Genomic DNA, 14880 nt, shown 5'->3' with positions numbered 1-14880 from the left:
AGGATGGGCTAGATTGGTGATGGGTATTAAAGAGGGCACTTGTGCTGAGCCCTGGGTGTGGTACGTAAGTGATGAATCACCATAGTCTACTCCAGAAACCAGTATTGCACTGTATGCTAACTAAAATTTAATTTTTTTAAAAATAAATAAATAAATAAATAAATAAATAAATAAATAAATAAATAAATAAAAAAGTCTTCTCTGCCTGCCTCTCTGGCCTGGCTAAAGGCTGGCCAAAAGAGAATGGTACAGAAGAGATCAAGAATAGGAACAACCACCTCCATCAGACAGGCAAGACTGAGAACAATCACTTATCAGCTATATACTTATAACCACACAATGTCACGACTTGCATAACACTCCTTAGCTCAGAATGTCATCTACTTTGCATTGGTCCCCCCTACCTTAAGAAATCAATCAATCCAAAGGCTCACTCTGCTTCTGATATCATAACCTAAGAACTTCTGAGACCAATCAATAAGCAATACAAACCCATGCTTTCTCTGTTAACTAAGATGCCTTTTTAGGGTTTTCCTTGTGTTGGTTCTCCGGTACTGTAGGGTATCAATAAATCTCCAGTTACTTATGTCATAGCTGGTTTCTTTGAGTAAGATATTTTAAACACATAGAATACAGAAACATAACACAGACACAAAATATATCCAATTAGATTATAGATTAATACAAATATGCATGGTTTAAAAAAGAAAAAAATGATCAAGCAGAACCTGAGAATCTATAAGCCAGAGAAGTGATCTCTCATCATAAAGCATTGAAATGCTATATTGTTTGGTAATTCTTGAAAAATGGCATTTTAAACTATTCTAATAATTATTAGTAGTACTGAGTCACAGTATGAAAATATAAAAGAACATCCCAGGCTAAAATAGTTAACATTTGATACTAATGACCACTGAAGAAATCTTGGGTTGAAGACAGCTTGCTAGACACTTAACTTTAGACTTCAGTCTTCTCATATATAGAGCGGAATGATAATGTCCGCCATGCTTAACTAAAAGCATTACTCAAAAAGCAAAATTAAATAATGAACGAGGAAAAATTGTAAAATGGCAAGTTCTACACAAACTTAAATGACTGTGATTGGGTATAAGCTTTAGGTTTTATACAGCTTTTTTTTTTTCATGGATTTACCCTATTGCCACACCTACCCACTCCACCATCCCCAAGCCTATCCATCTTAAATTCCTGCACCAAAATAAAAATAAACATATTACAGCACTTGGAAAACTGAATCTACACATTGTGAATTGAAGATCCCATTCAATTTACTTATTTACTTGAATTTGAACCAGTAGTAAGGTTGAGGGATCAGGGGTACAGCATAACAAATCAACTTCAATAAATGCCAACACTGAGAAATCAACTTCTCGTAGTACTTTGGGTAGCTATATGAATAAAAATAAATAAATAAATAAATAAAAAAAACGAGAAAAAAACAATTCATTTAAAATGTAATTTTGCATGTGATTAATCTGTAATCTGGTCTGATTGCCTGTGGTACATTTTTATAATTATAAATTGAATGAAGAATAAAGGTAATTCAAATAATCTTATTGGCTAAGGCACAGGGCATTAATTCAGTTTATAATAGCAATAATGACCTCAGCCCAGGACATTTCCAGGCAATTAATGACTGGTTGGAGTTAATGGCCCGAGTTTCAGCCAAGGACCATCAACTCCTCCTCGCCGGTCATCAATCCTCAGAAATGCCCAGTGCTCAGAGCACAGTCAGACCCATTCAGAGTTTGACATCACCCCAACTTTTAATTTTCAAGTAAATTTGTTGCTCTACTCTTTTCCCTATAAACCCATTTTACTTGGAAGCTAGGTAAAAATGATTGATACTGTTTTTGAATAATAAATTAATTCATAGAACATAAGAGCTGAATGTCACAGAGGCATAATATATTAAGTAGCATTGTAATATTGAAAACATAGTACGGACCCAATATATAAGACACCCATTTTCCAACCCTATGAATGCCTCAAAATCAGTGCTACTAAGAAGAGCCTGGGTGGTGAGCCTCCATTTTCATGGTTTTATTTTATGTATCCCAGAGTAAAAATTGGAGCTAATCTGTAATCAACACATTCCTACTTTCTACCTAATAAGCTGCCCTGCTTGACTTTAAATTCTTTCCTAGGATGAGTAGGAGACAGCAGAGAGAAACATGATTTTTAATATGTAAGCCCAAGCGATACCACATGACAATATCATCAGTCATTTCAAGCTCCTCTAGAGGACTTAACATATTTTTTTTCCATCTCACAGGAGACATATGAAACAGATGACCTGGATCACCAGCATGTCACACACGGGCTCTTTGTGAACCATTCAAGTAGAGAGAAGGATTTGGCCGGCCGGCCCCCATCTCTATGAGAAGCCACCAGGATGCTGCTCACCCAGGGAGTCACAGCCTACAGGAAAAGCACTACACTGTCTCATTGAGTTTGCCCCCCACCAGCTTCCCCCCAGCACTTAAAAACAAAAAAAAAGATTTCTTTGTTGTTTCAACCCATTATGGGAAAGGCAGAAGTCATGAAATGACAGTGTGTAAAGTGGCCTGTACAGTCAGGGTCACTAGCCCGGAATGCATGAATTCAGACCACCTGTGACTGTTAATGAAAGACAAGATGTCTTCATTCAGAGATTACACATGCCTGTAGTCCCGTTGTGGCTGAACTTTTTGCCTTCTATTCATTACCTATTTGAAATGGCAAATCTTTTAGAAGTATGCATAGTATATTCAAGTGGACAATTCATTATCATTATTACCCACATTAAGAACAAATGCCCACCACAGACATCACACAGGCTATGCAAAGTCATTGTCCTTATAGGGAAAGAGAAAGCCCCTAGAAGCTGAACTAATGCCTCCCAGAGGGGATTTCTCAATGGGAATGGGAGATGCGTTGCTAAAGAATAAAGTCTGGTTATCAAAGATGATTGATGATAAGAATAGTCAAAATAATGTTAATAAGAATACACTTTAAAAATAAAGGAAAACATTGCATTCCCATGTTTTCTTACTTATTGGGATGATGAGAATCTATCATTAAAACCATTATTTTTCCTGTCAAAAGACAGACATGAAATAACTCAGAAACTGTCACAAAGAACATTTACGTATTGATAGTTTGATGCTTGATGGAGCCAAAATGAAAGAAAAAAAAATCCAATATGGGATGCTGCCCATGCCGCAGGATACCTTCATCCACCCGGGGGCTACATACATGTATGGTGCAACTGAGATATTAAGAATTGTTAAGCATGAATAGAAAAATACTAAAAACATCGATCTTTGCTAAGATAGATTTGATGTGCTGAAATAGTATATATTTTAAATTAATCAAGATACTATATGCAAATGAATACTAAATATAGAAGCAAATTAATAAATTCTACAGAATAAAAATAAAATTTGAAAAAAAAGCAGTGATTTTTATAACATTTTATAGAAAGCACTGATGATCTGTGTCAAGAATCCTAACTTGATTTCTAGAGGCAGACAACTTGGAAGAATATAATTCTACAGTAAAGCTGTAACTAGATAATTGGTTTCGGGCCAGATTTTCTAAGTTGGAACTCAGAGGATTTAGGAATCTTGAGCCCTGTTTAGCAGAGATAGGAAATAAACTCATGTCTGTCTTAACAAAAGCCTATGTGCTTCCTGCCACACTGTGGCCCACGTTCTGAAATATCTACCAATGATTCCATACAATGCACTATTTCACTTAGATTTCTCAAGTCATTTAAATGTGCAAATAGTAGGAAAGCTAGTTCATAGTTTTCCCATTATCAACTATCTATCTAACTGGCTCAGCTAGAAAATAAGAAGACACAGCACATGCCCTCAAAAAGCTCTGATTCGAGTCTAATCAGAGATTAGGAGTTGGAAAATCTTTTAAGGGAGTCTGCAGCTTCAATCGGAAGATGGCAAAGAAGTGACATCAATACCCAAATGGCAAAGCATGTTTTACAAGACTCCCCAAAGAATTTTAAACATTAATAACCAAGAATCACTTTTGCAAGTTGCATAAAAGTGGTTTAAATGTTATTTAAACTGAGCCTGTAAGAAAAACAGTCATGCAGTTAAACAGTAACTTCCAACAGAGTTGAGGAGAACTGAAAAAATCTAAAGGTACATATACTTTTCTGGAAACAAAGTTGACAGTCTGTCTTCTTAGTTTCTTGGATTAAAGGGTCTCTAGGATGTATTTATCTTGTGAACTCCTATATTTAATTTCCATTAAAATTATACAGTGAGCATTAATTGACTGCATTTCCTCCATCTACTGGGATATGTTATAGTGGTTATTTCTACAGATGCTTTGAGCATGTACAGTGAGGTTGTTTTACATTTAGAGAGCAGGGTTAGAAAACTGAAAAATCACAAAATTACCTGTCAAAGGAGATGGCTTTTAATTCTCTTTTAAGATAAATATTGCAGGAGGTTATGATGGAAAACACCTCAGTCTACCCCTTTTTTACGGAGCTGACACAAGATGCTCTTTCTAAACGGAATCCATTTTTAAGATGTGGTTCACTCTCTTTAGAGATATAAAAACAACAAACCCTGAAATATAGGTAGAGAATTAATTTTAAAATGGGCTTTATTCCCAATGTCTATAAAGTGGTTGGTCAAACTGACTGCTTTTTCCCCTATAATTGTATGCATAGGGATCATGTTGCTGAAACATTGTACAAAATCTACCTATTAACATAGTTGAAATAGGGCCTAAGATCTAGGTCCTGGGATCAGACCCAACCATGCAGAGAGGGAGAAACGAAAGAATGACAAAGTAAAGCTTATCACAAACAGCATGGATGAGCCTCAAAAGAGTTTCGAAATAGGCAAATTGCTTGGAAGTTTCCTCACTTCACTTTCTGTATTTCTCCTGAGTATATGGTGTCTCTCTCCACCGCTGACCACAAGCCCAAGGCTTTGTTGTTCTTCAGCGCCCCCTCCCCAGCCTCACTCTCAGAGATCACTTACTTCATTTTCCTGAAACCACATTTCAATCTTTTTGTACCGTTCTTAGGTAGGAGTTAGAAAAACAGACAATTTTATCTCAAACCCCTGTGCTCCATTTTCTTCTGGTGAAAATGGTAATAGTCCTTTGCCTAAGTCACATGCTGATAATAAGGAATAAAATTTAAAATAAAAACTACATGAATGCATGGTATCAACTAAATTGCAAACTGAATTTCAGGTATTATTTTGAACTAATTTACACAAATGTGTGAAGGACTTGCAGCCCATTAACACTTAAAGGATTATATATATACTTTAATCAGTGAATGATGACTAACCCTAATTAATCTCTAATTGGGTAGATTTCAGTTAGTGTTAAAAGCACTAGTGAAAGAGTCAGTAATTTGGAATAAGATACTCTGGGCAAATTTGGAATAAAGATGCTCTGGGTAAAGGGCTCATCCAGATAGCCAGCTCCACAGAGTCTGCCAAAGTAGGGTCCCATCATCCTAATATCTCAATTTTTTCCTTATCTTTCCCTTCTTTTTATTTCTTATTTGAGATACAGACATATAGACAGATAGGTAACCTGACCCAAATGGCCATTCTATCATCTCTGGTATGATAGCTCAAAAATTTCAGCTGTAGGAAAAGATTCAAGTCTATAGTTTCTACAATCTGGGAAAAGGTAACCCATTTTCTTGGTGATAAATGGCACATAATAAGTCTGCATCTTGAGAAGCATGAGTGATGATCAACTTCAGAACTTGCTCTAGAACATGTTTTAGATTAAAAAAAAAAAAAAAAAAGGAAAGGTTATAGTACATGGTATATGACAGTGCCCTCTACAGGAAGGTCAAAGAGACAAAGACAGTCGCTGGATTGAAAATGGACTAAATAGCTTCAGGATCACTGCATGTCTCTGTGATTCTTCGCAGTAAATAATGGTAAGGATAATTTGATCCTACGCTTTAGGATAAAAATATTTCTCCTTACCACATCTCCCATCAAAAAAGCCTTATAACTTGTCAAGACACTTAGGTGAAAGACTTCAGGCATACTATTACAGGTCTTTAACCCACAATGTTCCTTGTTTCAATCCCAGTCACCTATTACCATGCCTGAAATATTCTCAGTACCAGTGAGTCTTGATATGTGCAAGAAGGCATTAGGAGCAGTGATTATCATCTGACCATTGTCTATGATGGACCAAGAGTAGAACTGCTGGGCAACTGGAGGGTAGCATGCCTTCTGTGTCAGTTATCACTACAATGGCAAACTATTCCAAGTTTCATACCTTAAAACCACAATCACTTATTTGCTCACAGTTCTGCCATTTGGGTAGGCTGGGTAGAAATGGCTTGTCTCCATATTGTGTCAGCTAGATTGCTCAAAAGGCTATATTCAGTGGGCTCAACTGAGCATTAGAATATCCAGGATGGTATCACACTTATGTCTGATGATTCAGCTGGACGGCTGGAATATATAGGACCTCACTGAACATCTCTGTTTCTATATAGTCTTTCCAGCAAGGTAGCTGGATCTCTTTATAGGACAGCTCAGAGCTCCAAGAGAGTGAAAGCAGAAGTTCCAGGCTTCTTAAGGCTTCGTCCTGGCATTGGTACAGTGTTACTTCTATGACATTCTTATATGTTCAAACATCTCACAAAGTCAGTTTTCATTCAAAGGCAGGATAAAGAGACTCTTGATGGGAAAAGCAGCAAAAAAATTGTGGCCATCTTTAACCCACTATATCCCTGCTTGTAAAATTTGGCTGTCAGTCTAAAAAAGAGAGAAAATAGTTCAGAAGGGGGGATTGAGAATGATTTAAGACAACTGTTGCCATTTTTTTTTTCCAGTTTTGTAGCCTGCTGGCCAAGCACAGGGTCTCTGGTCCTACATTTAAATCTAGCCATTCATAACCCCTTCAGCACTTACTTATCAGAGCAACAAGAACAGCAGTGGCAAACTACAGCCCATGTCAACTGTTTTTGTATTTAAAGTTTTACTGGGACACATCCCTTCACAGTCATTTATATATTGTTTATGTTTGCTTTTGTGCTACAACAGCAGAGTTGAGCAGTTATGACAAAGACTGTGTGGCCCATAAAGCCAAAGGTGTTTACTTTATGGCCTTATTGATTTGCTAGGTCTACCTTAAAGTAGTGCAGACCGGGTGGCTTAAACAACCGAAATTTATTTTCTCACAGTTCTGTAGGCAAGAAGTCTTGAGATTAAGGTGTCATAGGGCTGATTCCTTCTGAGGGCTGTGAGGGAATAATGTGTTCCAGGCCTCTCTGACTGTAGTTGTAGATGGTTATATACCCGTGTCTCCACATCACCCTCCCTCTGCCTATCTCTGTCAATTTCCTCTTCTTATAAGGACACCAATCATACTGGATTAGGGGACACCCTAATGACCTTGTTTTAAATTATCTCTCTAAAGACCCTTCCTCCAAATGAGGTCATATACTGAGGTACTGGGGGTTGGGACATCAACGTGTGAATCTGAGAGGGGGAGGCACAATTCAACCCATAACAATGGCTGTTTACAGAAACAGTTTGTTAACCCCTAGGAAAGAGGAAAGAAGACAGTCTAGCTATTGGAAGCCTTGGATTCTAGTTTCAGTTCTGTGCCTTACTAGCTGTGTCACTATAAACAAGTCACAAAAACTCTTAGAATCTCTTTCTATATTAGTAAATTACACTCAGTGATGCTTGGACTGCATACCATACAAGGTGATTATAAGATCAAATTGTGATGCTGTGCAAAAAGTAGCATGAAAAATAAAAGGTGGGGCGCCTGGGTGGCTCAGTCTGTTAAGCATTTGCCTTTGGCTCAGGTCATGATCCCAGATTCCTGGGATTGAGCCCCGCATCAGGCTCCCTGCTTAGCGGGGAGCCTGCTTCTCCCTCTGTCTCTGCCCCTTCCCCCCACTTGGGCACGCTTTCTCTCTCTAATAAATAAATATTTTAAAAAAGAGGTGTTACATGAGTTATATATCTACTATATATACATTGAATAATTTATTGGCATTTAACTCTAGGGCTTTGTGTATTTGAATTTGAGTTTAGCCTCCATTTAGTGGGAAATATATTAGCAGCTTTCTCCTTGTTGGAGAAAAATGACCGCAGTGGTCAAATTTCCTCAATGTTTCTGAATCATACTGTTCAGCATATACTGACCTATAGTTTTCTTGATTTCTGAAAGCTTCGTCAGCTTTTGACACAATTTCTTCTCTCGTGCACCCTCTGGTCCCTTACCCTGCCTACCTGATTTGCTCATCACCTTGCATCACTCTTCAGTAACTTTAGCCTGGGAGCCTGAGGCTCCAGTTTGATTGAGGTCCGGGACCTTATTTCAATTTCCTCTGTGTGTTCTGCCACTAAATACCACAGCGAATCTTCGACTCCTGCCTTGTACCTGAAAAACTTTCTAGAACTAAACTCCTTCCGAGGCCTGACTCATCCTAGATCTCTTTGGTTCTACAGCCCTAATCTCCACTTCCATCTCTGTGTTCTACCTCCACACCTCAAAAAAAGCTAGAAAACTCACACTTTTCCTTTTGATACTAAGTTGCATGAATCAGGTAACTTCAATTCAAGGCGGAGATTCCTAAGTTTCCTATTTGTATTTAGATGTCCTAAGACACGCTATTAGATAAGACAGCAGGATGATTCCATAAGATGAACATTATTGGTAGTTTGCTCATTTTTTGTGGGTAACTTCCTCTTAGGTTTTCAAGTAAAAGTTATTTTTAAGAAGTTCAGGAAAAATTTGTGGGTTTTTATGAAATGAAGGAAAGATTATTCTAAATTAAATGACCATCTAAAGTGGTAAACTCAACTAACCAAAAAAGTCTCCCAAGGAGAACAATGAAATCATCTGACCTCAGCAAAACTAAATGTCAGTCTTTGGTGGCCATGTGTTTGGGTAGATGGTTCCACTCAGCAATACCAACATAGCTCTCCTGTTGAATTGCTTTTAAAGAAGAAAGATAAAGTATTATTAATTTTATCTTGATAAATTATGAAATGCCATGTCAATCTTCCTCATGTTGACTTGCCACCTTGTCTTTTTCCCCCTATTTGCTGAGCTTGAACTTTCCAAACAGATTGAGTCATACAGCTTGGCAAATTTGCTGAGATGGGTATATGTCACTGTCACTCTGGAAAAAGATGAACGTGTTATATGCCATAAACCCAAAGTCACTCATCCATGGAATTCTACCACTCTGCTATGTATTTGGTGGAGATTGAATGCCAAAGGATCTTGAAATCTTCAGGAGATCCAATTTTAACATCATTCACTACTCCTAGCCTATTTGTATTTGCCTTAACATATTAACATTAAAGATGGTATACATGCCCAGTGTCATTAGTGATATGGTGTTTCAGGCACAGTTCTCTTCATCTAAGTGTACACCAATTGAGAGGAAATATTAGAGTTAAAAAAAAAAAAAAAAAACAAACGAAAAACCTAGTTTCTTTGACTTCTGGATGAATTCTAACCAATTCATTAAGCTTTAACTTGGTGCTACATCTATGTTTCGTTGAATTAAAATTTATGGAAAAGATTTAGCCGAAGACAAGCATGCAATTAAAAGTGTAATATGAGCTGAGGTCTCTACTCTGTCATTTTAAAAAACATAGGAGGTCTCCAATTATCCAATAGAATAGAATTAATAAAAGTCATATATAATGTCATAATGGATTTTATTCCAATAGAACAACATTATTACCTCTGATTGTAAATCACATGAATACTTTCTGGCAACCAAAAGGAAAAAAATTCACACTGTTGATAATTGTGCTGCTTCTCATATACCAAAATATATGAGGAGTATATGTTACTTGTACCATTAAATTCTTATTATATTATAATGTAGTAATCTAATTTCTCTAAGTGCCTCATTATTTTTCATTTCAACTGCCAAATGCACATATATTTTATGTTGTTAGTGAATTAAACAGAGAGGCATGCTAAACAGATTGATATTCTGGATTCACTCTGTGATTTAAATGTACTGATTACAGTATAAGACATGGAAAAATGTGCTGTTTCCTGTAGGTCACACCCAGTGGTTTATAATAAAGGCAATCTGTATTGTGCCCAGAAACATATTGTAAGCAAACAACTGGTGTGATAAATAACATAATTTCAAGTGAGTCTAGTTGCTTATTTGAATCAGAATCTCTGAGATATAAACAAAATTGGAGCTAAAATCTCTGAGAAAATTGTGTTGTATAATGCCCAGCACAGCCTAATGAGAGTGTAGTCACTTAATAACTACTCCCTATCCCTAGCAATGACATCTCTTGGGTGATGATAGACATGATTAATGTAAAGAGATACAACAGAATGGTATATCAGCTAGCTATTACTGGGTAACACACCATACTAAAGCTTAGTCACTTAAAAAAATAACTATTTAGCCCCTACTCCTGAGTATTGTCAATTTATTCTGTGCTCAGTTGAGCTGTTCTGGTCATGGCATAGTCGTTTCTTCTGGTCAGCTGCAAGATGGGCCAGTGGTTTTGCTGATCTTGGCTGGGCTCTATCTCTGGGGCCTCAGATGGGACAACTGGGCTTACACAGCTCTGGTGATTGATCTCTCAGCCTGCAGCAGACTAGCCTGGGTTTTTTCACATAGCCATCATAGGGGGCCCAAAGAAAGAGAAGCACTTAAGGCCACGTGGTGCCTGGGTGTGGAGCCGTTACACCATCACTTCCACTGATTTTTATTGGCTAAGCAAGTCTTGATTTAAGACAGCAAAGACAGATTTTACCCCATCAAGGGGGGAGCTGCAAGGTCACATGACAAAGGACATAGACAAAAAGTAAGGGTAGAGATTTGCAGCCATTTTTGCAAACAATCAAATGGTGACTTATTAAAGTGATACTTATTAAAGGAATTAAACCTATTAATAAAATCAACCACCTCTCTTTTTACTAGGACTTGTCAAGGAATCGCAAATATTACTACTAGAGACTGAGGAAAGTCCAAATTCTGTCCTATAAATCATCTACACCCTCTTTTGTCCCCTGTTATGGTGTTTCAAAGAATGACTACACAGAACCATAGTCAAATGGATTCAATTACTATTTCATTGATTACTGCTGTAAGACCCTGATAATCCATGGTCAGCTGCAGGTAGGAGGGACATTGGTAACAGCTGCTGAGTGTGGCTCTCTAACCTCTCAATCATCAAGTGTCATGGAGAAAAAGATGTGGAGACAAGATTGGCTACTTATCTTTAATATAGAAACCTTTATTCATTTGGAAAACTGATTCGGAGAATATTCTGGATCTCTGATCATTAATATTAGCAGTTGTTCCTCTTCTTAGGATATCAGTAGCTGGGAAGGGGTGGTCAAAAGTGGGCCTGGCCTGCCTACATCACTTCAAATCCCAACACTGTGCAAAAATTGACAAAGATAACAGTAACAAAGATAGTTTGAAGCTAGGTCTCCTGCCAAAATCTTAGCGAGACTAATGCACGTGCTTTGTGCATATTGCCAGCTCCATCCATCCCTTCTCACAAAGCAGTAGCCCAATATGCTCATGGTTCTATCCTTTGGGACAAGCTGACACACAAATATACTGGTAACTTCATTAATTACTCTTGCTATAGCTCCTCTTCTATAATTCAATATATAGAAAGAGACTATCTAATGCTCTAAAATGACAGTTTTCCTGTTTAATCCAGGTTCCTAATTTAACTCTAGAACAGTAAAGTAACCAGAATCCCCAGACTAGAATTACTAATCCCAGCTCTATAACTGTGCTATCTCAGAGACAGCTGGGGTAACAATACCTTCCATCTCTACTAATTTCTCCACATTAGAATTTACACAAGCTTAAGCCTCTTGCAATTCATAAAAAGTGACATGATTTAAAGCCTCCTCTAATCCCTCATTCTTATGTAGTAATCACCCTTCCCCATCTCTTTCTCATAGTCAAATTTACTTTGATTCCCTCCATTTCCCCATGTTTCACCCATTTGTGAGCCCCCTAATTCCACCAATCTTCTGCTAGGACCAGGAGTGACCTCCATGTTATTAAACCCAGTAGAAACTTCTCTATCCTCATTTTTTTGTAACAGCTTAGAAATAATCTGATACAATTAACCTTATTCCTTTTCGAAGTACTCTCTGATTTTAGTGTCCCTTCACTTTCCTGGCTCATCATTCTCTACCTCATCACCTCTCTACATCTCTTTTCTGAACCCATCCTCTCTTGAGTCCATCCCCATACCTTCAATTATACCTATATATAGACAAACCCCAAGCTGAGCTCCACATTTATATTTCAACCATCCACTTTCTCTCCATTTGTATGCTCCAGAGGCAGCTCTTGTCAAACATCTCAAGCTGACCTCATCATCTTCTCCCCCCACAAATTAGCCCCTCTACCAGTATTCTCAACTCAGAAACTGGAAACTGTCAAACTTCTCCCTCTCCTGCTCCCCAATATCCAAACAATCACCTCTATCTTGTGAAGCTATCCATTTATGCCCATCTCCCCTTCCTCAAACTAATTTAAGATAATCTTATTCTTGGCTGGTGTAAGGCAAGAGTTTTCTAGTTGAGCCCCCACCTCCACCTCACTGCCTTTCACTCTTACTGCCTGTGATTCATTCTCTGCTTTTCTGCTCAACAGATGTAAATCTGCTCATGTCAATCCTCAATTTCAAACCAACTTTCCAATGCTCTTCCATTTCCCTTGGGAAAAGTCAAATCCCTGAAAAGACCCTATCAAGGTGTTAAATAGCCTCCCAGTTATCACTCCAGCATCATCTCTTGCCATTCTCCCCCTTGCTGGTTACATTTGGCCTTCTTTGGGCCTCTGGATCATTCCTTGTTCTTACTCATCACTGTACATGCTTTTATTTATCCCCTGGAATACTCTTTAACCCCATTTTTACAGCTTTTTTCTGGCCCTCTTGATAAATGTGCACTTTCCTGTCACTTTCACTTGCTAATTCAACAGCTGTGTTCCCTGGCGATTGTGTGCTTCCTGAAAGCAGGGGCTCTGCTATAACCCTTATGCTTAGTAAGATGCCTTATACATAGTAGTGGCTTAATAAATGATTATTCAGTAAACAATATTTATAGACCCCTGGGTTACCACACCCATTTCTAAAGTGGAAATGTTCATTTTTGTCCCTATTTCTGGTATTAGCTATCTCTTGAGGTTGTCTAGATTATATAATTAGTAATATTTTTTTAAAAAATAGGTGACGTTCTTTCAAACACAAGCCTTTTACAAATCGAAAGAATATTATAACAACCTCCATGTACCATTCACATAAGTGACTCAAGAAGGTTTGGTGAAGAACTGAGAAACTAAATTATCATGAAGGAAAAAAAATAGTTTCAAGTTTAAATGACAAATTCAGTAACCTTAGGCACTTCAGTTGGAGGCTGATTGTTACCAGTATTACCATTACCTGATTGTCTATATCACTAATTCTTATGCCTTGCCAAGATACCTGCTAGCTTCCTACCCAACACCAAATCAATGTTTAATCACTTGTTTTCCTCTCTTTCACCTTCTGGTTTCATTTTACAAATATTTATTATGAGGCAATCACTCTACCAAGCTATAGGGGTAGAAAGATAATTATTAAATAGTTCTAACCTTTACTTGCTATTAAAACTGTGGAATCCATCTGATATGATGTTGAATTTAAGGGAAAGAATATGAGACCAGAAAGGTGTGGCTTTGGATCTCATCTCTGCTACTTACTAGATCAGTGAGCTTCAGCACATTTCTGTTCATCAGTGTCTTTATCATTAACATGGGGTGGGAGGAGGGGGAAAACAACCATCAAAACTACTACTAGCATTACCAATAGAATTAAATGAGGTAGCGTTTGAAGCATCTAGTATGTGGTTTGCATTTAAGTACTCAATAAAGTAGAATTACCTGTAATAACTCTGTAACAACCCAAAAGGGCAAATATATTGTTAAAATACTCAACAAAGGAAAACTATTTTAGGTTGCTTTTTACCGCATATGAACACAAATAACTCCTTTAATAAGTTTTCAGTTTCTGTATTTATGCTGTGATATATTACTTATCACATAAGTACATCCTCTAGCAAAACAGGTGCTTAATAAAATATTTGATTATCATCCAATATTATTTTAGAAGTTCTTTAGATCAATGATTTCTAAAGTAAGGTGCATACACCCTCAGGGAGAGTAAGAAGGATATATTAGAGCATGAATTTATATAAACTTTTATCTATAACCAAGAAACAAAAGTTTGCTAATAGTTAATGTGCACAATGACCATGGTACTCACCCTGGGTCTATGAGGGAATAATGAGAGCTCTACAACATGAAAGGTTTGCTAGTAGCACCTCAGTGGTAGCTTTTCTTTCAGAGGTCTGTACGACACTGCAGTTTCCTTGTCCCCATTTCGGTGTATGCACAGATTAGATTATTTAGGTTGAACCAAATTAGCCTTTGCAAAATGGACAAGTGCTTCTGCAAACAGCAAGCACTGAAGCAACACTAATAATTCATGCACAAGCAAATGTCAAGAAAATGGACAACCAGACACTTTCCTATTACAAATCCTAGCTTTTCTTCAGCCACATTATGAAGAGATAAACAAGAGTGATAATCCTAACATATTCAACGTATTACTTTTCCTAAAATTTAATAGTTGGAGAGTCATTGAGTACAATGTTTTTGTACATTAAGAAATACAATCAGCTAGTGATTGATGCATAATTCAACCTTTTGTAATATCTTTAGTGTATATTCTATAAAAATTACAATGTTTATGGAGTCCATACATATGCGAGTTTTGGTTCTAAGTACTGTACATATGTTAACTCATTGAATCCTCACAACAACCTGTAAAG

This window comes from Ursus arctos, unplaced genomic scaffold (assembly GCF_023065955.2).
Source record: "Ursus arctos isolate Adak ecotype North America unplaced genomic scaffold, UrsArc2.0 scaffold_10, whole genome shotgun sequence".
NCBI lineage: Eukaryota > Metazoa > Chordata > Mammalia > Carnivora > Ursidae > Ursus > Ursus arctos.
This window is presented reverse-complemented; position numbering follows the sequence as displayed.